At 44.2% G+C, this 25,991-nt stretch overlaps 1 protein-coding gene across 1 annotated transcript in view; it reads left to right on the top strand.

Moving 5' to 3' along the window:
• LOC126203155 (lysosome membrane protein 2-like) overlaps positions 1-25,991 on the top strand; it is a 426,168-nt gene that overhangs the window by 225,637 nt on the left and 174,540 nt on the right. The gene's annotated exons all lie outside the window — the stretch shown is intronic.

Here is a 25,991-nt window from a genome sequence, read left to right as displayed (position 1 = left end):
AAAGGAAATGGGACCTGGATAAACTGAAAGAACCAGAGGTTGTAGAGAGTTTCAGGGAGAGCATAAGGGAACAATTGACAGGAATGGGGGAAAGAAATACAGTAGAAGAAGAATGGGTAGCTCTGAGGGATGAAGTAGTGAAGGCAGCAGAGAATCAAGTAGGTAAAAAGACGAGGGCTAATAGAAATCCTTGGGTAACAGAAGAAATATTGAATTTAATTGATGAAAGGAGAAAATATAAAAATTCAATAAGTGAAGCAGGCAAAAAGGAATACAAACGTCTCAAAAATGAGATCGACAGGAAGTGCAAAATGGCTAAGGAGGGATGGCTAGAGGACAAGTGTAAGGATGTAGAGGCTTATCTCACTAGGGGTAAGATAGATACAGCCTACAGAAAATTAAAGAGACATTTGGAGGAAAGAGAGCCACTTGCATGAATATCAAGAGCTCAGATGGAAACCCAGTTCTAAGGAAAGAGGGGAAAGCAGAAAGGTGGAAGGAGTATACAGAGGGTCTATACAAGGGTGATGAACTTGAGAACAATATTTTGGAAATGGATGAGGATGTAGATGAAGATGAAATGGGAGATATGATACTGCGTGAAGAGTTTGACAGAGCACTGAAAGACCTGAGTCGAAACACGGCCCCGGGAGTAGACAACATTCCATTAGAACTACTGACAGCCTTAGGAGAGCCAGTCCTGACAAAACTCTACCATCTGGGGAGTAAGATGTATGAGAGAGGCGAAATACCCTCAGACTTCAAGAAGAATATAATAATTCCAATCCCAAAGGAAGCAGGTGTTGACAGATGTGAAAGTTACCGAACTATCAGTCTAATAAGTCACACCTGCAAAATACTAACACGAATTATTTACAGACCAATGGAAAAAATGGTAGAAGCCGACCTCGGGGGAGGATCATTTTGGATTCCGTAGAAATGTTGGAACACGTGAGGCAATACTAACCTTACGACTTACCTTAGAAGAAAGATTAAGGAAAGGCTAACCTACGTTTCTAGCATTTGTAGACTTAGAGAAAGCTTTTGACAATGTTAACTGGAATACTCTCTTTCAAATTCTAAAGGTGGCAGGGGTAAAATACAGGGAACGAAAGGCTATTTACAATTTGTACAGAAACCAGATGGCAGTTATAAGAGTCGAGGGACATGAAAGGGAAGCAGTGGTTGGGAAGGGAGTGAGACAGGGTTGTAGCCTCTCCCCGATGTTGTTCAATCTGTATATTGAACAAGCAGGAAAGGAAACTAAAGCAAAATTTGGAGTAGGCATTAAAATCCAGGGAGAAGAAATAAAAAGTTTGAGGTTCGCCGATGACATTGTAATTCTGTCAGAGACAGCAAAGGACTTGGAAGAGCAGTTGAATGAAATGGACAGTGTCTTGAAAGGAGGATGTAAGATGAACATCAACAAAAGCAAAACAAGGATAATGGAATGTAGTCGAATCAAGTCTGGTGATACTGAGGGAATTAGATTAGGAAATGAGACACTTAAAGTAGTAAAGGAGTTTTGCTATTTGGGGAGCAAAATAACTGATGATGGTCGAAGTAGAGAGGATATGAAATGTAGACTGGCAATGGCCAGGAAAGCGTTTCTGAAGAAGAGAAATTTGTTAACATCGAGTATAGATTTAAGTTTTAGGAAGTCTTTTCTGAAAGTATTTCTATGGAGTTTAGCCATGTATGGAAGTGAAACGTGGACGATAACTAGTTTGGACAAGATGCGAATAGAAGCTTTCGAAATGTGGTGCTACAGAAGAATGTTGAAGATTAGGTGGGTAGATCACCTAACTAATGAGGTATTGAATAGGATTGGGAAGAAGAGAAGTTTGTGGCACAACTTGACTAGAAGAAGGGATCGGTTGGTAGGACATGTCCTGAGGCGTCAAGGGATCACAAATTTAGCATTGGAGGGCAGCGTGGAGGGTAAAAATCGTAGAGAGAGACCAAGAGATGAATACACTACGCAGATTCAGAAGGATGTCGGTTGGAGTAGGTACTGGGAGGTGAAGGAGCTTGCACAGGATAGATTAGCATGGAGAGCTGCATCAAACCAGTCTCAGGACTGAAGACCACAACAACAACAACAACATTGTCCTTCTGTCTGTCGACAACATTGTGTTGTCAGAGCTTTAACAATGTGTGGCAGGTGGATTCGTGGTGGAATCGTAACGCCATACACAATCTGGTATTATCGTAACCAGCACAAGTATGAATTGTTTTTGCTACAAAACAACGCATTTTTAATAACAATACATGCCGCAGCTGACAGAAGTGTAAGATAAATTAATTTTAGAATCCGTTCTTTCTGACAGTCTTTGGTGTTTGCTTTGCGTTCGACAGCCGGTACGCTGAAAGCATTATTACTGCGGCTTCTGAGTGTTACCGGCATGGCAGCACGTTGGCGATCATCGGCTCACTTCCCGCATTGTGACCGGGACGGCGCTTCTTACCAGACGAAAGCCGTTGGAAGAGATTCCTCGACCGTTACTGCCAGTCGTACACTAGTCGTCGATTCCCCTTACCAGCTTCACGCGGACAACTTCCCGGGCTTTCCGTCAGCTAACAGCCGCAGTTTGTGATCGTTGTCTCCGGACGAGCGGGAGAGGTGTTGAGCGTCGCTGTATTTCCAAATCTGCCTTCAGGTTCAGATTGAGGATGTCAGCCCGTCCGTAGATACGAGTATTATCTGATCATAAACATGGTGCTCAGTGGATGGTTATCATTTCATTTTTCCAGTGGTGATTCTGTGTTTGTTTGCTTTAAAAAAATCATGCAGGTAATTAGTCTTAAATATCAGATTTCTTTATATACAGGGTGTCCCAGCTATCTTGTCCACCCAAAATATCTCCGGAACAATACCAGCTATTGGAAAACGACTTACACCGGTATCAATGACGGGCTGTAAGTTTCTCGTTACGACTTCCTCATAGCACACTTATCAAGATAAGTATGGAAGTGTGATTACGCATGTCAATCACATCGCGATTACGGGCAGCATGGGGTTCACGCCTGAGCCTCAGGACGTGCGCTAGCAGCGCATGTCGGGTGTTTCAAGCGTCAACTTCGCGTCTTAATATCTCGGGATGTAATGGGAATATTGCGATGCAACCAACGCAATTGTGTATGTTCTTTGTCATGCTATGCATTGCTGAAGAAAAAAATATAGGTCCATTTAAAAAAACGTAAGTTTGTGTTAAAAAACACATATGATTTCGTTTTAGAATGTTTCCAAATATGTACATTCATGGGCCCCAGCCCTACATTGATACCGGTGAAAGTCGTTTTCCAATAGCTGTTAATGGTCCAGAGATATTTTGGGTGGACAAGATAGCTGGGACACCCTGTATAATATTCGAAAGAACAGATACCATCGGTAACCATGCAGCTCGTTAGAATGAAATTACATGAAATGAATACCCCTAGCTGCATACAGGCGTTAATATAAGTCAACGGGGACAGTTTTGAAAATCTGTGCCGAGACCGGGACTCGAACCCGGGATCTGCTGCTTACTTGGCACACGCTCGATCCCCCCCCCCCCCCCCCCAGGGGATCCACAACTCTTTTGTGGATACGTGCGTAGCGAGCACGGGACCCCAAGCTGATGTGGCCTTCCTTCCTTTCCGGGCTGCATACCTTCCCTTTCCGCATCCTTCCCCATTCCCCATCTTCGCCACCCCCCCCCCTTTCACCTCTGGCTCTTTCTTTCCCTTTCTCTGGGGTTATGGTTTGTGCCTACGTCCGGAGACGGACGCTTGTACATATACTACATTCTTCGCCTTCATTCCTTGCTTGTAAGTCTTCATCCTTCCTTTGTCCTTCTCTTTTCCTTACCTCTTCTCTCTACCTTCTCCGCTGCGGCGTTTGAGACCTCTCTTCTTTCCTTTCCCTTTCCCTTTCTTCCTCCCTGTGCGTGTCTGAAGGCCAAGCCACGCACTTCCATGCGTAGCTGGTGACGGGGTAACGCGTAATTCCCCACCCCGGGTAGACAGGTAGGACACGTACGTACCCCCTGGTAACGGCCAGGCCCAGCGAGGGGTGATTACCCGAGCTGATACCTTCCGAAAGTGCCGATTGGTCCCTCCGTCCGTTTGTCGGGAGGTGTGACCTGAGGTGTGAACAATCACCTAAGGCGGGAGTGCCCTCAGAGAGGGCCCCCACAAGGGAGGAGCGCGCCATCGGAGACGCCGGTAATCATGGGGGATTCTTCCGCAATGGTTTCCTCACCTTCCACTATGTTTGCTCACAAACGTAAGTTCACTGAGTCTCAACCACAGTCAGTTCTTCCATCGTTGCCACAGTTCCTTGTTGTTTCTCGGTCTGACGAAGGTCACGACTTCTCCACGGTCAACTCTTTCATTATTCACAAAGGTGTCAGTTGCAGGTCCTGTAAAGTCTTATTCCAGATTACGGAATGGCACCCTGTTAGAAACGGTCAGTGCCCTCCAGGCACAAAAATTGCTGCGTACGTCGCTACTACACACCTTCCCTGTCCGGGTGGAACCGCACCGTACCTTAAATTCCTCGCGTGGAGTCGTTTATACGCGCTCCCTCGATGGACTGTCTGACGAAGAAATTCAGCACTACCTGTCTGACCAGAGCGTAACGGCTGTTCATAGGGTTATGAAAAGGGTTGACACGAACATCATTCCAACCCGCACTGTCTTCTTGACATTTGACAAAGTTCAACTACCATCGAAAATCAAAGGCGGCTATGAGATAATTTCCGTTCGCCCTTACGTCCCGAACCCTACGCGTTGCTATCGGTGCCAGCGGTTCAATCACACCAGCCAGTCCTGTTCCAATCCGGCCAAATGTGTTACGTGTGGCAGGGATGCCCATGAGGGTGCTTGTCCACCTCCATCCCCTCGCTGCATCAACTGTATGGGTGACCACGCTGCTTCCTCTAGAGATTGCCCAGTTTTTAAGGACGAAAAGCTCATCCAGGAAATAAGAGTGAAGGAAAAGGTGTCGACCTTTGCTGCTCGAAAATTATTCGCCAGTCGACAGCCCACCGTGCCTCAGAAAGGAAACTACAGCACTGTCCTTGCTTCTCCTCGGCCAACAAAGGAGGCGGCCTCGCAGACTTGCGACCTCACCTTTAGTGCCACGGTCGTCAGATCGGCCAGCGCAAAGATCGCCCGTTCAACCTCACCACTTTCGCCTGCCCACTCTCTGGCTCACCCTTTGTCGAGTTCTGCTAAATCTCGAACCCAAAAGTCAGACACCAAGACTTCGAAAAAAGAGCATACTCGTGAAGAGTTTTTACGTACAGCAACTTCCCAACCAGCGGTTCCTCCTTCCTCCAAACATCATACTTCCAAGAAGGCTACAAAGAAACCCAGTTCCTCTCCTTCTCCGCCAAGGCGTGTCCCATCTACAGCACCACCTGGCGGAAGTCGCCCTCGGCCGTCTTCTGTGTCGCCGAGGCGCACTGCTGGCGGCCGATCAACCGGCCGGTCGCTGGTGGCAGGAGCTGCTCCTGACCAACCTATGGATCAAGATCTTCTGCCTTCGGCTGAATGCCATTCCATGCTGTCGGTCGCAAGCTCTGAGCAGTCGTTGAGTTGACAGCGACCTTGGTCGCATTCCTCCATTTTCTGTTCACCCTATGTCCATTATCCACTGGAATATCCGCGGTATTCGAGCCAATCGGGATGAATTGTCGATCCTCTTACAATCCTACTCGCCGGTCATCTTCTGTCTTCAGGAAACAAAGCTGCGTCCTCATGACCGCTTTGTTCTCTCTCATTTTCAGTCCGTCCGATATGATCTCCCCTCTGAAGGCACTCCAGCTCACGGCGGACTCGTGATTCTTCCCCATGATACCCTCCATTATCACCAAATCCCCTTAAACACTTTCTTCCAAGCTGTCGCCGTCCGTCTTTCCCTTTCCGGACACACGTTCTCTCTTTGTACTGTATACATTCCATCGTCCACGCCAATGGCACGAGCTGATCTCCTTCATCTTCTTGGTCAGCTTCCACCCCCACCCCCCCTATTTGCTCGTTGGGGACTTCAATGCCCACCACCCGCTTTGGGGATCTCCACATCCTTGTCCACGTGGCTCACTATTGCTAGACGTCTTCCACCAAGCAGATCTAGTTTGCCTCAACACTGGGGTCCCTACGTTTTTGTCTGCCTCCACGGCAAATTTATCTCATTTGGACCTTGCGGTCGGTACTGTTCCGCTAGCTCGGCGCTTCGAATGGTTCGCCCTTGATGATACACACTCCAGTGACCACTTTCCATGTGTCCTTAGACTGCAGCCTCAACGGCCATATATGCGCCTGCGACGCTGGAAGTTTGCTCAAGCCGATTGGACACTTTTTTCGTCTCTAGCGACATTCGATGACCGTCACTTTCCCAGCGTCGACGATGAGGTCACATATATTACCGACGTTATTCTTACAGCTGCGGAACATACAATACCACGCACCTCCGAATTGCCCCGGCGCCCCCCAGTTCCTTGGTGGAACGAGGCATGCCGTGATGCACTACGTGAGCGGCGACGTGCTCTCCGCGTTTTCCGCCACCATCCTACTTTGGCCAACTGTATCCGCTATAAGCAGCTCCGAGCGCGATGCCGTCGTGTCATCCACGATAGCAAGAAGGCAAGCTGGAAATTCTTTATTAGCTCATTTAACACCTTCACTCCCGCCTCGGAAGTTTGGAGTCGGCTTCGACGGTTCTCAGGAGCGCCTAGTTTCTCCTCGGTCTCTGGGCTCACTGTCGCGCATGACACATTAGTGGATCCCGTCGCAATTTCTAACTCGTTGGCTCAGCACTTTGCCGAGATTTCGAGCTCTTCAAATTACCCGCCAGCGTTTCTCCCGAAGAAACGTGCAGCGGAAGTGCGACCTCTTGCTTTCTCCTCTCAAAATCGCGACAGCTACAATACTGTTTTCTCCTTGCGGGAACTCCAACATGCACTCTCTTCTTCTGGCTCCTCCGCCCCAGGACCGGATGGTATCCACGTCCAAATGTTGCTGCATTTATCAACCCATAGTCTGCGTTACCTCCTTCGCCTTTATACTCGAATTTGGACCGACAGTACTTTTCCCAGACGATGGCGGGAAGCTATCGTCGTTCCTGTTCCGAAACCTGGAAAGGACAAACATCTCCCCTCTAGCTATCGCCCCATTTCTCTCACGAGTAGTGTCTGTAAGGTTTTGGAGCGTATGGTGAATTACCGTTTAGCGTGGTGGCTGGAATCCCGCAGTCTTTTAACACCTGCCCAATGCGGATTCCGAAAGCATCGTTCTGCAGTTGACCATCTTGTTGCTCTCTCCACTTATATCATGAACAATTTTCTCCGGAAACGCCAAACGGTAGCAATATTTTTTGATCTGGAGCGAGCATACGATACCTGTTGGAGGACAGGCATCCTCCGCACACTGTTCTCTTGGTGCTTTCGAGGTCGGCTGCCCCTTTTTCTTCGCGAATTTATGGCAGAGCGCACATTTAGGTTGCGGGTGAACACTACTCTCTGCCGCACTTTCTCCCAAGAAAACGGGGTACCCCAGGGCTCCGTGCTGAGTGTTGTACTGTTTGCCATCGCTATGGATTGTCTCCTTCCCGATGTCTCGGGCTCCCTCTTTGTGGATGATTTTGCGATCTACTACAGCTCTCAACGGACCAGCCTTCTTGAACGACGTCTTCAAGGCTGTCTCGATCGCCTCCACTCTTGGAGTATCGAAACAGGCTTCCGTTTCTCTCCCAGTAAGACCGTTTGTGTTAATTTTTGGCGACGTAAGGAGTTTCTTCCGCCCTCCTTACATCTAGGACCTGTCAACCTTCCGTTTTCAGACGTCGCTAAATTCTTGGGTCTTACGTTTGACAGAAAACTGTGCTGGTCCTCCCACGTTTCCTATCTTTCGGCTCGCTGTCTGCGATCTCTTAACACCCTCCGTGTCCTGAATGGTACCTCCTGGGGAGCGGACCGAGTGGTCCTTCTCCGCCTCTATCGCGCCTTAGTGCGCTCGAAATTGGATTACGGAAGCATAGTCTACTCCTCTGCTCGGCCGTCTATTCTTCGGCGTCTCGACTCTATCCACCACCGTGGATTACGTTTAGTGTCTGGAGCTTTTTACACTAGCCCTGTGGAAAGCCTTTATGCTGAGACTGCTGAACCTCCGTTGTCCAATTGGCGAGCGGTCCTTCTAAGTCGTTATGGTAGCCTTCTGTCTTCCATGCCTGCTAATCCAGCCCATGCCCTTTTTTTTTCGACGCCTCATTTGATGTAGGGTATGCTGGCCGCTCCTCCTCCCTACTACCCCCGGGAGTCCGCTTCCGTCAACTGCTCCATTCTCTTTCCTTCCGCTTTCCTAAAACCTTCTTGACAACTTCGGGTACAGCACCGCCTTGGCTCCGTCCCCGGATCTGCCTGCTCCGTGACCTTTGCGATTTCCCAAGGATGGTACCCCTACACTTGTTTATCGTCGGGCATTTGCTGCTCTATGTGCACAAATGACGGACGCCACATTTATTTACACAGACGGCTCCAAAACATCGTTAGTTGTAGGGAGTGCCTATATTGTTGGCGACACCCCAAATCAATTTCGGCTTCCCGACCAGTGTTCGGTGTATACTGCGGAGCTTTACGCTGTTCTCCAGGCTGTCCACTACATCCGCCGCCATCGGCGGATACAGTACGTTATCTGCTCAGATTCTCTCAGCTCTCTCCTCAGTCTCCAAGCTCTTTACCCTGTGCACCCTCTGGTCCACCGGATTCAGGACTGTCTGCGCTTTCTCCATCTGGGGGGCGTCTCGGTGGCGTTCCTCTGGCTCCCGGGACACGCTGGTATCTGTGGGAATGAGGCGGCCGATATAGCGGCCAAGGCTGCAGTCTCTCTTCCTCGGCCAGCTATTCAATCGCTTCCCTTCACCGATCTACGGAGCGGTTTATGTCGCAAAGTTGCTCATTTATGGCATGCGCATTGGTTAACACTTCCCAATAATAAATTGCGGGAAGTGAAAGCTCTTCCTTGCGCTTGGACTTCTTCCTCCCGAACGCGTCGTCGGGAGGAGGTAATCTTAACTAGACTCCGGATAGGGCACTGTCTTTTTAGCCATCGACATCTTTTAAGCGGCGATCCTCCCCCACTCTGTCCCCACTACTCTCAGCTGTGGACGGTAAGACACCTTTTAATTGAATGCCCCTATTTTAATCCGTTACGCGCCCGTCTACAGCTATCGCCTGATCTATCGTCGATTTTAGCAGATGACACGCGCTCAGCCGACCGCGTTCTCGAGTTTATTAGTGCTAGTGAAATGACGTCAGTCATTTGAAGCTTTTTTTGGGGACAACAAACCCCTTTCTGTAGTGTATTTTTAAGCCTTCCTTCTGCTTTTAGTTTCTCCAATTTTATGACTTTGTTCCCATTGCTGCTTGTTTTCAATTTCGGTTTTTTTTACTGTTTCCTAAGTTACGGGCTGGGCGCTAATGACCATAGCAGTTTTGCGCTCTAAAACCAAACCAAAAAAAAAAAAAAACACGCTCGATCCATGTGAACCACCGAGGACACACAGGATAACGTGACTGCAGGGGCTTACCTCTGGCACGCCGCCCGTGAGACCCACTTTCCCAACTCATTATCCCGCACCATATTCGTTGTGCCCCTGCCCATTATACTCATCACTCGCAGCTTTTTGCCGATTCCCGTAAGGGAACGGGCACTGTTTGTGCATCCGCACAGTAGAAGATGGTCAAATGGTCGGTGAGCCTTAACTATATCTTCTGTGCGGATTCACAAACAGTGCCCGAACTCTTACGGGAATCGGTTAAGAGCCGCGAGTAATGGGTCTAATGGGCAGGGGCACTATGAAAATAGTGCGGGACAATAAGCTTGGAATGTGGGTCTCACGGGCGGCGTGCCAGAGGTAAGTCCTTGCAGTCACACTAGCCTCTGTGTCCTCGGTAGCTCAGATGGATAGAGCCTCTGCCATGTAAGCTGGAGAGCCCGGGTTAGAGTCCCGGTCGGGGCACACATTTTCAACTGCCCCGTTGACTTCCATCAACGCCTATATGCAGCAAGGGGTATTTATTTCATTGTAACTACATTCCAATTCCTAGTTAAAGGTGACTAAAATGATAAACATTGATGGGTACTTAAATTATTGTGGGTATACATAGCACATTATTTTTTTCAGTTTTGGAATCTGGGAATAAACAGTTTTTCCCTTTGGATGAAGACGAAGTAGAATTTTATGAGAACGTATTCAAACAGAGAACGTTTCCAGAGCATTGGTAATGTTACGCAAACTAAATACTTGTAAACTGCGTGTTTCTGAATACTGCCAATGTACAACATAAAATGAATTTACTGGGTCACAATTGCCTCGAATATCGAGCGCTTTATTTCGTACTGGTTTTGTTTAACCCCCGGATTAGGAACAGTATTTGATCGCTTCACGTTGACCACCTAGAGTGACGTATCACGCTTGAAGATACATCTGTAGTTGGCTTTCATTGTCCTCTCACGGACAAAACCACGCTCACATAATTTGAAACTTGCTTAGTGTTCACACCAGTAAAATTCTCATCCTTTTTAACGAAATATAGTTCTCACTCGAGACACTGTCAAGCATACTTAACTGGTATTCTTCAGTTTAGAAGATGAATGAGGACGTTACTGTGCTGAGCCTCATACAGTGCTCACAGTATTAATACACTACAGTCTTGATCGATCTTCGAAACTGAAAATAACTGTTTAACCTGCAAAACCTAAATTAATCACGACTGCACAGGTATTGCTCCGTACAGCTCTGGTGATAGCTGTAATTGTCTTCTATTTTCCTTGTGTCCGCCCCCAGTAGCTGAGTGGTGCCGGCACGGTAACTGAGCGTGTTCGGTCAGAGGGTTAGCTGCTCTCTGTAATAAAAAAACTGAGTTAATGGATCAACGACGAACTGAAACGGGCGTCCTGCGACGTCCGCCCCGAGCACATACAACGAATCAAAACGAACGAAAGGAGATTTAAAGAAAAGTGGTCAGCGCGACAGACTGTCAATCCTAAGGGCCCGGGTTCGATTCCCGGCTGGGTAGGAGATTTTCACCGCTGAGGGACTGGCCGTTGTGTTGTCATAATCATCACCATTTGATCCCCATCGGCGCACAAGTCGCCGAAGTGGCGTCAAATCGAAAGACTTGCATCCGGTGAACGGTCTGCCCTAGTCACACGACATTTTTTTTTTTTATTTTACTTGTACTGTTAAGTGACCTTTCCGTCGTCCGGTGGTTTGTTGAATGATTTAGGTTCATACAGTATTCTACAAACAAGCAATCAAAGCAGAAAACTGCAGTTACTTCTCTTACGTATTTCCCTATTTCTGTTCTAAACAGATAAATTATTCTCATCAAAAACTTCTTGATTCTTAATACGTCATCCTATAAAATACACAAATACATATCGTAGTTGCTGCAGACATGCAACGGCTTTCCTCATAAATCTGTTTATTCTCTATGAAGACGTGGCAAAAACACTGAAGTATTTTAATGTGATCGATAGTAATCGAGGACGCCTGCGTAATGTTTGTTGTTTCCCTGCGTTAGTTAATTCACCATTTTTCAGAACACACATTAGTATCTTATTCCCAAAATTCACTATAAGGTTAATACTACTACAAAAATTTCCGTAGTGATCTGACAGGACTCCTCTGCTGCTGTTCATATGTAGTCTCTATCCCACTGAACATCCACAAAGACAATTTCCACTTCATCCAGTTGTAACGCTGGATATCCAATTACTGTGTTGCAGGCCGCTGTAGACAGATACGGTCATCACATCCCGCAGCCTAATGAATTAATAGCTACCCAGAGGACGCTCAAAATACGACCGTCAGATGTCGAAACTTCGACGGTGACCAGCGCTTAAAAAGAGGAGATACGTTCGCTATTGGGAGCCCTCTGTCACCCATGGAACCCAAGCGTTCTATGGAGTAGTTCAGTAGGGTATCTGTACTGTTAAAGCCTTAGTCTTCCGTCTTCTGTCAGTATGTAAATTGGAGATTTTTAATTATAAAGTAGACAACATAATGTGTAGAAAAAGCGTGTAAGTCTTTACATAATTAGTATGTATTTAAAACAGCTTAACGTTTCCCTGTGGCCGTATCTGTTGAAACATATTCTCTCTTCCAGTACCTCGACCAACAATATCCATAAGATTATCCAGGAAAAGAAACATTAAAAGAAATGTTTTGCTACAGGCACAAAATAGTGGGGGAAGCCAGTACAATCCCACTCTGCATGGTTGCCAGACCACCTAAAGGCAAGAGCCCTCCCGGGCCAGGGGTCCATTGTACTCTGAAACTGTACCACTTGGCTATACCACTTTTATTAATGAGCTCCAATAATATATTTCCCAGTTATTGTAATTAATGAAATACATCTTTATCACAATTATTAATGACCTATCATCATTAGTACATACCTAGTTAGTGATATAATACACACAAATAATTTTTACACCACCGTAAAACTAATTCATCACTTGCGTTTTGTATGCCACCGTGAGAGCATCTGACAGACTTCCCATGTTCTGCCTGTTCACACATCTGTCATATATCTTTATGTTCAATACAATTTTTTTCCTGTTCCCAACAAAATTTCTGCAAGCAGTGCATTGTGTAAGTCTTCATCCATCGCTGGCTGCAGTTCTGGGAATATTTGTGAACACTGTAATGATTTAACAGAGAAATTACACTTTTCGGGATCATAATCACGAAACCTTAAATGTTGAACAAATGACAGCATGTTATTCAATAAATGACGTGTTCAAACAAATGAGAGCCTGCTATCGCTTTTGAAAGTAGTACTTAACATCGATTAGATACGCACTAACCTGGAGCTTAGCTGTTTAAGAACGACGACTACTACAGTACTACGTAGTCGAAGTGAGGCTGACACTGACAGTGTGCACTTTTGAAGAATGGTTGGGAAATCAGAAAGCACACACACACACACACACACACACACACACACACACACACACACACACACACACACACACACACACACACACACACACACACACACACACGGGACAAGGAAGTAAGGTGTTAGGTGGGACAAGAAAGTGGGGTGAGATACGCACTGCTTAAGATACCGTTTATTACTTGATAGACTGTTACGCTGACTCACGGTTGGTGTTCTAGGAAGGGTACAAAATTTCATGACACTGACCAGGGTACTGAGCTCATTGGCCTGTACGCCCAGCACAGTTCTGCAGTTAGGGACACAGTTGGCGGATACGCCACAGCCACCTAGGGTACTTCCATCATCCAGCGTCTGAGGGCTTCCACCGATCCTTGTGGCTGCCTTTGCGTCTGACTAATGCCCACCTCTCCACTGTCAAGATCGTACTGTCCTCTGTTCTCATGCAGGCCACCGATCTGGAGGCACTTGACTATACGTAGATTGATGCTCTGGTTCTTATATTCTAGTTTCACAATGACCTTTTGACAGTCAGGAATGAGTTATTATTTTATCAAATACGGCAGCGATGCGCCTTGTGAAAGCCTGGAACGTTGTGAGTGGAATTACATTGAGTGTGTGACGACAATATCACTACTGGAATGAAAATCGAAGACGCCACAGAAAACGTGCGCATAAGGCCCAAAGATAAGGCCAAGGTCGTTAAGTGGGAACTAAGAACAATATTTCGGTGTCCAAGAAGTCCATCGCGAGGCAATAATGTAGACGTTGAAGAGCAAGAACTGACAGTGGCTATACACACAGCAATGGAAGCATGGATACCTGCTAGCAGAGGTCTTTCTAAAGGAGTGCTTTGCATCTGGAATGAGACGCTGCGGAAATTAAGATGCGAAACAAGAATAGTGTTATGCGCCAAACTTCTTCAGCTCTTACAACCGAATCACTTGTTAATATCGCCTCAACTTACACTACTGCCCATTAAAATTGCTACACCACGACGATGACGTGCTACAGACGCGAAATTTAATAGACAGGAAGAAGATGCTGTGATACGCAAATGATTAGCTTTTCAGAGCATTCACACAAGGTTGGCGCCGGAGGCGACACCTACAACGTGCTGACATGAGGAAAGTTTCCAACCGATTTCCCATACACAAAAAGTAATTGACCGGCGTTGCTTGGTGAATCGTTGTGAAGCCTCGTGGGAGGAGGAGAAATGCGTACCATCAGGTCACATTGTATCCTATAGCGATTGCGGTTTATCGTATCGACACATTGCTCTCGCATTGCTCGAGATCCCATGACAGCAGAATATGGAATCAGTGGGTTCAGGAGGGTAATACGGAACGCCATGCTGGATCCCAACGGCCTCGTATCACTAGCAGTTGAGATAACAGTCATCTTATCAACCTGGCTGTAACGGATCGTGCAACCACGTCTCGATCCCTGAGTCAACAGATGGGGACGTTTTCAAGACGACAACCATCTGCACGAACAGTTCGACGAAGTTTTCAGCAGCATGGACTATCAACTCGGAGACCATGGCTGAGGTTACCCTTGACGCTGCATCACAGACAGGAGCGCCTGCGATGGTGTACTCAACGACGAACCTGGGTGTACGAATGGCAAAACGTCATTTTTTTTTTCGGATTAATCCACGGTCTCTTCACAGGATCATGAAGGTCGCATCCGTGTTTGGCGACATCGCGGTGAACGCACATTGGAAGCGTGTATTCGTCATCGCCATACTGGCGTATCACCCAGCGTGATGGTATTCGGTGCCATTGGTTACACGTCTCGGTCATCTCTTGTTCGCATCGACGGCACTTTGAACAGTGGACGTTACATTTCAGATTTGTTACGACCCGTGGCTCTACCCTTCATTCGATCCCTGCGAAACCCTACATTTCAGCAGGATAATGTACGACCGCATGTTGCAGGTACTGTACGGGCCTTTCTGTATACAGAAAATGTTCGACTGCTGCCCTGGCCAGCATATTCTCCAGATCTCTCACCAATTGAAAACGTCTGTTCAATGGTGGCCGAGCAACTGGCTCGTCACAATACGCCCGTCACTACTATTTATGAACTGTGGTATCGTGTTGAAGCTTCATGGGCAGCTGTACCTGTACACGCTATCCGAGCTCTGTTTGACTCAATGCCCAGGCGTATCAAGGCCGTTATTACGACCAGAGGTGGTTGTTCTGGTTACTGTTTTCTCAGGATCTGTGCACCCAAATTGCGTGAAAATGTAATTACATGTCAGTTCTAGTATATTTGTCCACTGAATACCCGTTTATCATCTGCATTTCTTCTTGGTGTAGCAATTTTAATGCCAGTAGTGTAGTAACAAGTTCAATATTTTGAGTTAATGAAGAGTTGAAGAGGTATTCAAATTTTTCTCAATTTTTTTGTGTGTACAAATGTTCTAAATCTGTGATACCTAATGTTCGAGAAAAGCTCTGCGTTCTCACAAGTCGGTTTGCAACGCCCAATCGACTGCTGAACCGCGGCGTGCGGCAAAGGTGACAGCTACGGAACAGCTGCCCACCAGATACCTTTGCGGGCGAATGCTAAGAAGAAACACTTATTTTTAAGGAGAGAATTAGCGTGATATGTTTGTTCGCAGAGAATGGTTCCTGGCTTGTCCTTTTAAACTTTGAGTTCAGTATCGGATCGGAGTATTGTTAGACTAGCGAGCAGAGAGAGAGAGAGAGAGAGAGAGAGAGAGAGAGAGAGAGAGAGAGAGAGTGTGATGAGAACGACTCAGCCGGCCGCTGTGGCCGAGTGGCTCTAGGCGATTCAGTCCGCAACCGCGCTGCTGCTACTGTCGCAGGTTCGAATCCTTCCTCGGGCATGGATGTGTGTGATGATGTCCTTAGGTTCCTTAGGTTTAAGTAGTTCTAAGTCTAAGGGACTGATGACCTCAGATGTGCCCGCATCTCGTGGTCGTGCGGTAGCGTTCTCGCTTCGCACGCCCGGGTTCCCGGGTTCGATTCCCGGCGGGGTCAGGGATTTTCTCTGCCTCGTGATGGCTGGGTGTTGTGTGATGTCCTTAGGTTAGTTAGGTTTAAGTAGTTCTAAGTTCTAGGGGACTGATGACCATAGATGTTAAGTCCCATAGTGCTCAGAGCCAACCTCAGATGTTCAGTACCATGGTGCTTAGAGCCATATTTTAGAACGGCTCACGTGTATGATACATGAATTAGTCTACAGCGGGACGAACTCAAATATGTTCAATACAGTTCTGAATCGTTCAGAAATATATTTTGAAAAGATTGCAGGCTTGCGTTGAAAGTGATTATTTCGCCGGTTTTGGTAGTGTGTAGACTCGTCAAGTATAGGAAAATATCAGATTAATGAGTGTGAGATTAGTTTCCCGTATTTGTGATTAATGGTGCGTTGTGACGCTTAATAGCAACGCATTTGTAGACGAACAGTAAACTCCGGGAACCTCGTTGGATGGACCGAATGTGTAGTCTACATTAAAGGAGAACGGTCGTCCTACAAAATATGTAGTTATTTGTTGAGGAACAATCTGAAGTTTACTGAGAATTTGATTGCTTTTCACCTTGTCCCTAAACGACAAATCAATAATAACTTGTTAGACAACACTGTGATTCTCTCTAAAAGCGAGTGAGTGCTGTGTTTTGAATTGCAAATATTACTGGGTCGCGAAAGTCAACGCCAGAACTGGTTGAGCATTATTTGATGTAGTTCATACAGTTCAAAAGTATCAGTGACATTCAGGTTATTGGTTTTACTTTTTTGTTAAATTTACGCTTAGTGGGGGTTTCGGCTACAGAACCAGCACTCGAAAAATAAAGCGCACACTTGTACTTCTAAACGAATTACTGGCGGGAAATAGAGAATTAACTGTTTTAAACTGAAAAAGTCAATACCCAAATTTTCCTTCATCTCTAAACTATTACAGGAAAAATATTCACAGTTTATTTCAGAGCAGACTTAAATCTCGAATTTGTCTTTCCGTATCGAAGTACATCCAAAGGGCAATAAAGTAAAATACTGACATATTCGTAAAAGCAAATATCAAAGAAATTGAAACCCTAAACAAAAGGAATAGTATTTTTCAGTTAATAACTTGCAACGAAGAGAAAGATAATTATTATTCATTTAGCCAGGGAAAGAAAGTTTACTTTTTATTGGAAAGTAATAATTATAAATGAAAAGCTATTTTAATTTTGAAAGGTTGATATTGACGAAATAGTTAATTACGAAAAAATTTCAATAGTCAAGGATATTGTTGTTACAAGTCCCATATTTACAGATCCTTTCGTTGACTGACAGCGAAAGGTAAACTATATAAATCATATCTTTGTCTTGTGAACGCATTCTACAATTTACGTAAACATTTATGACATTCACACTGATTGCTTTTACATACGATTATTCGTTGAAGCTTTAAAAGAGGAGAAGGAGGAGAAACTACAAGAGGCAACATATCTATATGATGTATTAATCAATTACATACAAAAGCTGTCGTTCTAGTACCTACGTTGTTCTTTAAGTGTTTCTCTCTGATGTCAGCGTGCGCAGAGGTGGTTAGCTACAAACTGCTGTTAATGATAAAGTAAATTATCATTTCCAGTCCACACACTCTCTCGCGTTTTTTTTATCATTTTCTTTCTTCCTCTTATTACTGATACTAGCTTTGGTGGTTGGTTACCTTTCGAACCGTGATAATCCGATACGTTGTTCCAATTAATATCCTTACAGCTACGACTGACCCCATTACTGTATTCATCCTTTTGTACATAGTGATGTCGCAGCGAGCTGTAATGTGATTTACAGCATGAATATCAAATCTTGCGTGGTGATGTTGTGTTAGTACAACCAATTATTTCAAATCACGCAGTTAAGTCATATAGTGTAGGCAAGGTCTTGTGAGTACCACTTACGAGAGGGAGCTACGTTATCCGACGTTGCTATGTATTGCAGTGCTGTCTATGAGACAGTGACATCTAAAGCGTGGTGCAGAAGAAGAGCCAGGAAGCTATACCAGAGCAACATGACCCAAGAAAAAGTGTGTCCGAAGATAGCATAGATCCAGGTATGTTCAAGAACGTTTTAAGGAATAATTGTGGAAAACAAAAATAGAGCTATTGAAACAATTTGTGGAGAAGAACTTAGAAACCGATCCCTGTGGGTGTACCCTCTAAAATAGTCTGCGTGAAAATACGATCACAAAGTCTTACCCATGCTCAAAAGGAATGATATGAGGATAAAAGAAAGTTTGGAATAGTCAACTGCCCTGTTAATGGGAACACTACTTCCTGACGATGGAGAAGAAGGCGAGAGGGATGATCAGCGCAGGATACGGGAAATATTAAGGAAAGAACATAGACAGTAAACTTATGTACCCATTCGCACAAGAAGAAATTAGGCAAATAATTTTAGGGCTTTAATAGAAAAAATCTCTAGGACGGGACGGGATCCCAGCCTAAGTAATAAAACCTTTATGTGGCCAGATAGATAACTAACGCGATCTGTACAATGAGTGTCTCTTGCAAGGAAAGGTCGCTGCAATGTGGAAGAACGTTGAAGTGGTAACAATTAGTAAAGGTCAAGATAAGATCCAATGATACCTTCTGAACGTTCTCGGCAAGATATTATAAAAATTATTATGGAAAACATCACAACATCACAAGATCACAGACTGCTACAAGGGATGAGTTCTCACCAGTAGGTTTTTAGAAGAGGCAAGTCAAATGATTAATTTGTTCTCGCTATCGACAGATACTCGTTCTGCGTACGCTCTAGCGATGATTGATATTGCTGGCGCTTTAGATAACCTGTGGTGGCCGTCTTTCTTGTTCGCCTTAGGGATTTGGATTTTCCAGAAGCGCTATATGATTGACAGATTATTGCCACGGTTGACATGATTCTTTAACATGTCCAGGAAAGAAAATAACGAAGACAATAACAAAAGGCTGTCCGCAGGGGCCAGTGTGTGGTCTGGAGGTTTGGAAAGTAGCACTGGAGCCCATACTACAGAAGTTACATTACAGCGATAACATAAGCGGACTGGTGACATTTGCAGATAACGTATTGTTCGTTGTAAGTGGCAACTTCAGAAGCATTCTAAAAGACAAATGTAATGCGGCCCTCCACGAACTTGAGGGCTGGTGTCACTAGCACCTCACAAAACAGCGTACCTTCTGCTGAAAGAGAACCTAATAACAAACCCTAAAATAAAATCCTAAAATAAAATTAAATGATGTAACGATTAGGAGAAGCGCAGTAACGAGATGTCTAAGAGTATTTCTGGACGAAAGTTGTAACATTGCACCTCATGTAGAGGAAGCACGCAGAAAAGGTACAAACTGGACGAATAAAATTATATCCATCGCAAACAGGCAAATCCGGCTTCCCTTAAAGACAGAGTATACTACCAATCTATATTTTCATCGGTCGTAGGATATGATGAGAGCATTTGAGCTCATGGACTGCAGCGAAGAGAGTTCAAAGAGGTTCAAAGAGGCGCCTTCTGCACTACCCCGAATGATACTTCGTTAGTAATTCTAGGAACATGCCCACTGGACTTGCAAATTAGGAAAAGGGAACCTTTTACGGGTTAAAGGAAGGTAATCAAATGGAAGTACTTCGGGTGTTTGGAACTGAGCCAAATCGAAAAGGCCACAAAATGATGGCATATTACAACTATGGCAAAATGAATGGGAGACTTCAAGCACAGGGATGAGAACACACGAATTTCTTAATAACATCAGGGAGACATTAAAACTGAGATTTCCTAACTCATCGAATGGATTGACACATTAACTAGCTGTCTATGGCCCTTACGCCACATATCTATACAAAATCAGAAGACGAATGCTAGCTGCGCCTGCCAGAACACACACTGTGGGACTGCACGCTCTATGAAGCTGCATCGGGTAATGGACATCAGGTATTAAGGACATTTGATCCCATAGCAGCACTAAGGAGCGGGTCGACCTGGCGCATTTTTGACGATACTGCAGCCGCAGTATACAGGACGACCAAGGAAGTCTTCACGAGGCATTTAACCATAAGTCGTCATTCTGCCATCCAGGTCAGACAACACATTCTGCAGACGGAGAGATGATAACTGAGGGCGGATACCACAGAGTGAATACTATCCGAAGAATATACATTGCATTGGTGCAAGTGACCATGGAAGTTTAGACTTAAAGATGTAACGGTGGTGGAATTACTTGCTATAGTGGAAACGCCACTGACTTACTGCACGACGTCCAAGGAATCAGGCAGACAATGGCTGTTGACTGGGGTAGTATGATGTTAAATGCACCAAAATAAGTGAACAGATAGACCAATGTAGTGGTTGTAGTAGATTATTAGCTCTATGTTAGTAGAAGAGTTGTAGGATATTTATTAGTCAGAAATAAATAATTAATACATAATTTATTACTAACCAAGGAAATGTGATGTGTGTGGCCTAATTTAGCTTTACAGATAAGCCTCTAATTATGAAGCATAAATAATAATTATTATTATTAACATTGCAGTATCCTACAATGAGCTTTGAGTACAAAACTCAAGGAAAACTGCGAACACCAGGTCAAGTAACCAAAAAGAGATTGCAAGGAACACATTTTTGTTTTATTGGAGCGCACACATATAATAACTATTCCACCACTCAGTATGCGTATAGGGTACTGCTAAAAACATACATGAACCAAACACCCCTTCCCACGTAGAACTATCTGTGCTACATATACAGGGTGGCTCTAATAAGTGTAGTCAAGCGCTTCACCTCTGGTCTTTCGGCAGGTATGTGCAATTTCGTTTTTGCTGTTAACTCCCTAGTCAGCCCGAACAAGCTCCGTTAACCACATCTTTCATGCGCCGTCTAGCGTCGACGGAAAGTGTCGCTTTGTTTCCGATTACAAACAAAATGATTTTTACAGCGGAATTTTATGAGCTTGTTCGCAACGAGGGTACCAAATTAATCAAGTGTGATGTTCGTTTTATCGGTATGTATTAACAGAGGCAGCAAGACACGAACAACAACCAGAACTCCAGTAGCACTGCTCCGTAACGTAAGCAGTCGGCGCAGGCCAGGGCGCTGCTACTGCTGCTGAAGTGCTGCTTGGTCTCCCTGTTTTTCAGTTCCCGTTATTACATATCGTTAGAACGAATATCGCACTAGACTCATCTGGGACCACTCTATCGGATAAACACGTACAGTTCCGTGTTTAAAACCATTTTCTTTCTTATGGGAAACAAACTCACGCTTTCAGCTGACACTAAGCGTCGCATGAAAGATGCGTTGAGCAGTATTTGTTAGGGCTGACTACAGCTACACATAACAGAAACGAAATTGCAGTTGCCTGCCGAATCACAAGAGGAAATGCCCCTGGCGATCCTTGTTAGTTGCATCTGGTATCCATAGCAGAGATCACAATACGTAGCAGAGGTTGTTTGCTACAGGCATTTTTTAGCGATTTTTCTACCCTATATGGATACTGAGCGTTCGAATAGTTACTGCATGTGTATGCTCTGATAACCTAAGAAGCTGTTCATGCACTCCCTTCGTGGTTACTGTACCTGGAATTCCGTACTCGTAAAGTTAGAGGTCAAAATGTAGGCGTGTGTGTAGCTCTGTGCAGGATGCTGCAATGTTAAGGGAACCCGGAACCTAAAAATGATGAAACTTTGGGTTTTCAGTTTTTTGTGAAATAAAATACAGATCTTCCTCTTTAAAACGACATATTAATCTTACCTGTAGCTCAACTACAAGTACTGAAAATATTATTTTCAATAATGTGCTGTAGAGGACATGTCGCGACATTATTTCCATGGATACATGTTCATTGAAAACATCGTTTTTCAAAACTTCCAGTCTTTCCAAAGACTTTATATTATGATTGCAACACGATTTGATAGGCAATTGTTTTGTCTGCGTACTGTAGTCTTTGGATACTGTGGTTTACATTGAGCATTTGGTGGTTATTGCACGATTGGTGTTGTGTTTCTATTGGGTAACTGGAACTTATCAAATATGCCTAGATTTAGTAACAGAGTTTACAAGAGGAAGAAGCCTCCTCCGAGGTACACTAGTGGAACTGCAACAATTTCTTCGACCTTGGGAAATGATTCTGAAAATAGTGAGGTTATTCATGAAGTGAAATCTACTCCTGTATTTAGCACAAGCAAGAAGTTGCATGGATCAACTGAAAACTACTGCAGTTTATTGGAGAAGTGTAGTGAGGATGATGTGAACGAAATAATTAACATTTCATTGCTCTCAAAGGTGATTGAGAGTTCAGTACTGTGTAAAGTAAGGCATATTGCAAATTGAGTATGTCAGTAAATGTCAAGCGACACATAGGACTTGCAGCAGAAATCCGTCTCCATTATACTAGTTGTCATTAGAGTGCTTCATTTTGGAACTCAGAATATGTCGAAATAGGCCAAGGTGAAACTGATGGTGAGAAAAGCAAGTACTATGATGTAAATATTAGATGTGTTTATGCTCTAAGGTCAATCGGTAAGGGATACTCTGCTGGTCAAATGTTTTGTAGTATAATGAATCTACCACCACCACCAACGAAATTCTCAAAAAATAACTCGGTTGTTGGATCCTGTGTTGAAGATATTGCCCAAGAATCCATGAAAGAAGCAGTGGAGGAGGCTGTGGCGGTGAATGAAGAAATTCCAGATGTTCAGAATCCTCGGGACCTGACTGTCGCACTAGATGACACGTGGCACAAGCGCGGGCACACTTCACATAATGGGGTAATAGCGGAAACAAGTGCTGATACTACAAAAGTTATAGATGTTGTAATTAAATCCAAGCACTGTAGGTGTCCTAAAAGAGTGAAGGATGAGCATGCAGAAAACTGTCAAAGGAATTACAGTTGGTCTAGTGAGGCCATGGAAGTTTCCGGTGTGAAAGACATTTTCAGTCGCTCTATTCTGTGGTACAAGGTCATATACCTACAGTTCCTTGGTGATGGTGATTCGAAGACTTTTGCTACTGTATCTGAGCTGAAACCTTATGGAAATGTTACCATTAGTAAACAGGAGTGCATAGGTCACGTTCAGAAACGTATGGGATCAAGGCTGCGTCGACTGAAGACCACAATGAAAGGCAAAGTACTCAGTGATGGAAAACCTTTGGGTGGAGCTATAAGATTGACAGACGAGGTAATCAACAGACATTAGATTGCAGAGAGACTATGGACTGGCAATAAGACAAAATACAGTGTTCATGCAATGGAAAAGGATGTAATGGCACTTTACTACCACACCTTATCGACTGGCGAGGAACCACTACACGGACTATGCCCACAGGGACCCAATTCCTGGTGCAAGTAAAACAAATATCAGGGATCTGAATGTGTATACAAGCATCATCACAGTCTACCAGAAACTGTCATCGAGGCTATAAAACCAATTTTCAGAGATCTTTCTGCAACTGAACTTCTTAAATGTCTCCATGGACGTACACAAAATCAAAATGAGAGTGTGAATAATGTAATTTGGACCAGAACCCCAAAAAAATGTGTTTGTAGAAATTCATACTTTTCATTTTGGGGTATATAATTCCATTGCTACGTACAACAAAGGTAACTTTATAAAGTACAATGTGCTGCAGAAGTTGGATGTGATGCCGTAAAGTACATGGTGAGTGCAATGATGTCGATAGACAATGAGAGGAAACGGGATGCTGAAAAGAAAGAAAAGGAGTGTGAGAGGCAAGCCAGACAAAGAATGAAAGGTGTGAAAAGAAGGCTAGATGGGGAGATGTCTAGTGACAGTGAAAACCCCTCTTATGGTGCTGTACGCCTCTAAAATGTTAGTTAAACTTTGAAACTCGTTTTCCACAAGTTCACTTTTTTGGCATATAAGGAACATTTTCTGCTAAATTATTAGAGATAAATACTTAAAATTTTCAAGGATTGTAAACAGAGCCAATATACACCTAGTATCATAGCCTTTTTGTGATACATAATTGATAACAGATTTTATTTCAAAGATAGTATGCCAAAAATGTCAATTATTTACAGTAACAAAATAATTAATATCTTCCCAAAAACACAAACAAATTAAAATCCATATGGTAAATGGTATTAAATATATGTAATATTATACTGTAAAAGTTCCATCATTCTGGTGTTAATAGTTCATAAGAAAACGTTCCTTACATTTAACATTGAAGGTATAGGACGTTCCGGGTCCCCTTAATAGTAATGTCTCATTCCTGACGACTGAAAGGTCATTTGTACAATTAGATTGTAAGACCAGTGGCTTAGATCTATGCATAGTGCAAATGCCTCCTGGTCGATGGCCTGCATGTGTGCAGAGGAAAGTCTTGTCAGTGGATGGGTGGACATTCATTAGGCACGAAGAGATACAACCACGGCTACACCTGGAAGACTTCGGAAGTGTGTGTAGAGGATAGATGCTGCCCTGGGTGGCTGTAGCATGCTCACCCACTGTCTCTCCAACTGCGGAAGGGTGCTCGGAATGCTCTGGTCAATGGACAGTACGCTCTGAACTCTGTTCAGCGTAATATAAACTTTGCACTCTCCCTACCCCACAGTAAGCTTAAGTGTGTATCATGTAATAAAGGACTCGTTAAGCAGTGCATACCTCGTCCTGCATTCTAGTGCTAGTGCAACTGGTGTGTGTGTGTGTGTGTGTGTGTGTGTGTGTGTGTGTGTGTGTGTGTGTGTGTGTGTGTGTAATCATGGCTGTAGATGAGTTACGAATTCCCTACTATCCTTCACAAGTAAGCACTGTCGTTATCACGCTCTTCTTAAGCGATGTGATAGTGTGTTGACCATTGCTTTTGTGACAACTGTAAGCTCCATGTTACTACAAATATAACTGAACATAAGTACTCAACTTCCTAGACCATACTAGGCTCTCAGTTGTTCAAATGGGTAATTTTGCATAATAAGTTGCTGTATTGGTTAAACATGTAAAGCTGTGTATTTACCGTCTCGAGAAGTGGGATTTTTTTTTGGAAAAAACAGCAACATTTTACTAAATATCCCTGGAATCGCAGATAGCGATGGAGGAAGTCTGTTACATGACAGAGTTCTTGCAGAGATGCCATTAGACACAATACTTCACTACTAATGGCAAGAAACGAAATGGCATAAAAGGATGTGTATGTTGTGTGTGTAAATAAATAAGCAGAACACAAATGGGGAGTCAGTCTGATGGTTGGATTGGTAGGGAAAAAATCGTTAATTTTGGGTAACAAATCGTTATAATAGGGTTTTATGTAATGGTGGTAGGTCGTTAATAAAGATAAGTGACGAGTTGTAAATAATAAGGCCACCAAACCTGTCACTGCTCTGGGCATGCATACACAACCACCACCGCCTTCCCCCAGGTGCTGTCGATGTGATACATGTGCTGCTCGGGTTTTCCTGTGGTGCTATTGACATCAGTATGTGTCATGAGCTACCGACCCCTCACTGCTGTGGACGAATTGCTTCCATATGTCGGTGAAAAAAAGCATGTTCAGAGCATTTATCATACAATGTATGTGCCTTCTTTTATATCACCATTTGCAAAAACCTCATTTCGATATCTTGAACCATTTATGGCCATTTATGACCACTTAATTACCGGTATGCAAGGATGGAAATGGGCGCTTCATGAATGACCATTAGTCTTCCGTAAAAGTCAGTAACTAAAGAACGATATGAGATACCGTTCTGCTCTCAATTTTAAATAAAATCTCGATGTTTTCCTCAAATTTCATACAGCACAATGCCTGAGCTAAAATCAACGATTCACAAAGTTTATGCTACGCGCCTTTCTCTCTGCGAGCTCTTCAAAATTTCGTACGTCTTTCTTAATTTGATACAGAGCAGTAGATATGACGAATAACGAACGGAAATTGTCCTCTACCGAGCATAGGTATCGGACGGTAAGACGTGCAAAAATGAAAAATTTTCAGTGATCAATTACTTTAAATTGGATGGTATGTAATCCGCAGTAGCCAGAACGGCGTCTCTCAGCACAGGTAACAGCATTTTCTGGCAGTACACAAAGCTC

Source organism: Schistocerca nitens, chromosome 9 (genome assembly GCF_023898315.1).
Source record: "Schistocerca nitens isolate TAMUIC-IGC-003100 chromosome 9, iqSchNite1.1, whole genome shotgun sequence".
Taxonomy (NCBI): domain Eukaryota; kingdom Metazoa; phylum Arthropoda; class Insecta; order Orthoptera; family Acrididae; genus Schistocerca; species Schistocerca nitens.
This window is presented reverse-complemented; position numbering and strand designations above follow the sequence as displayed.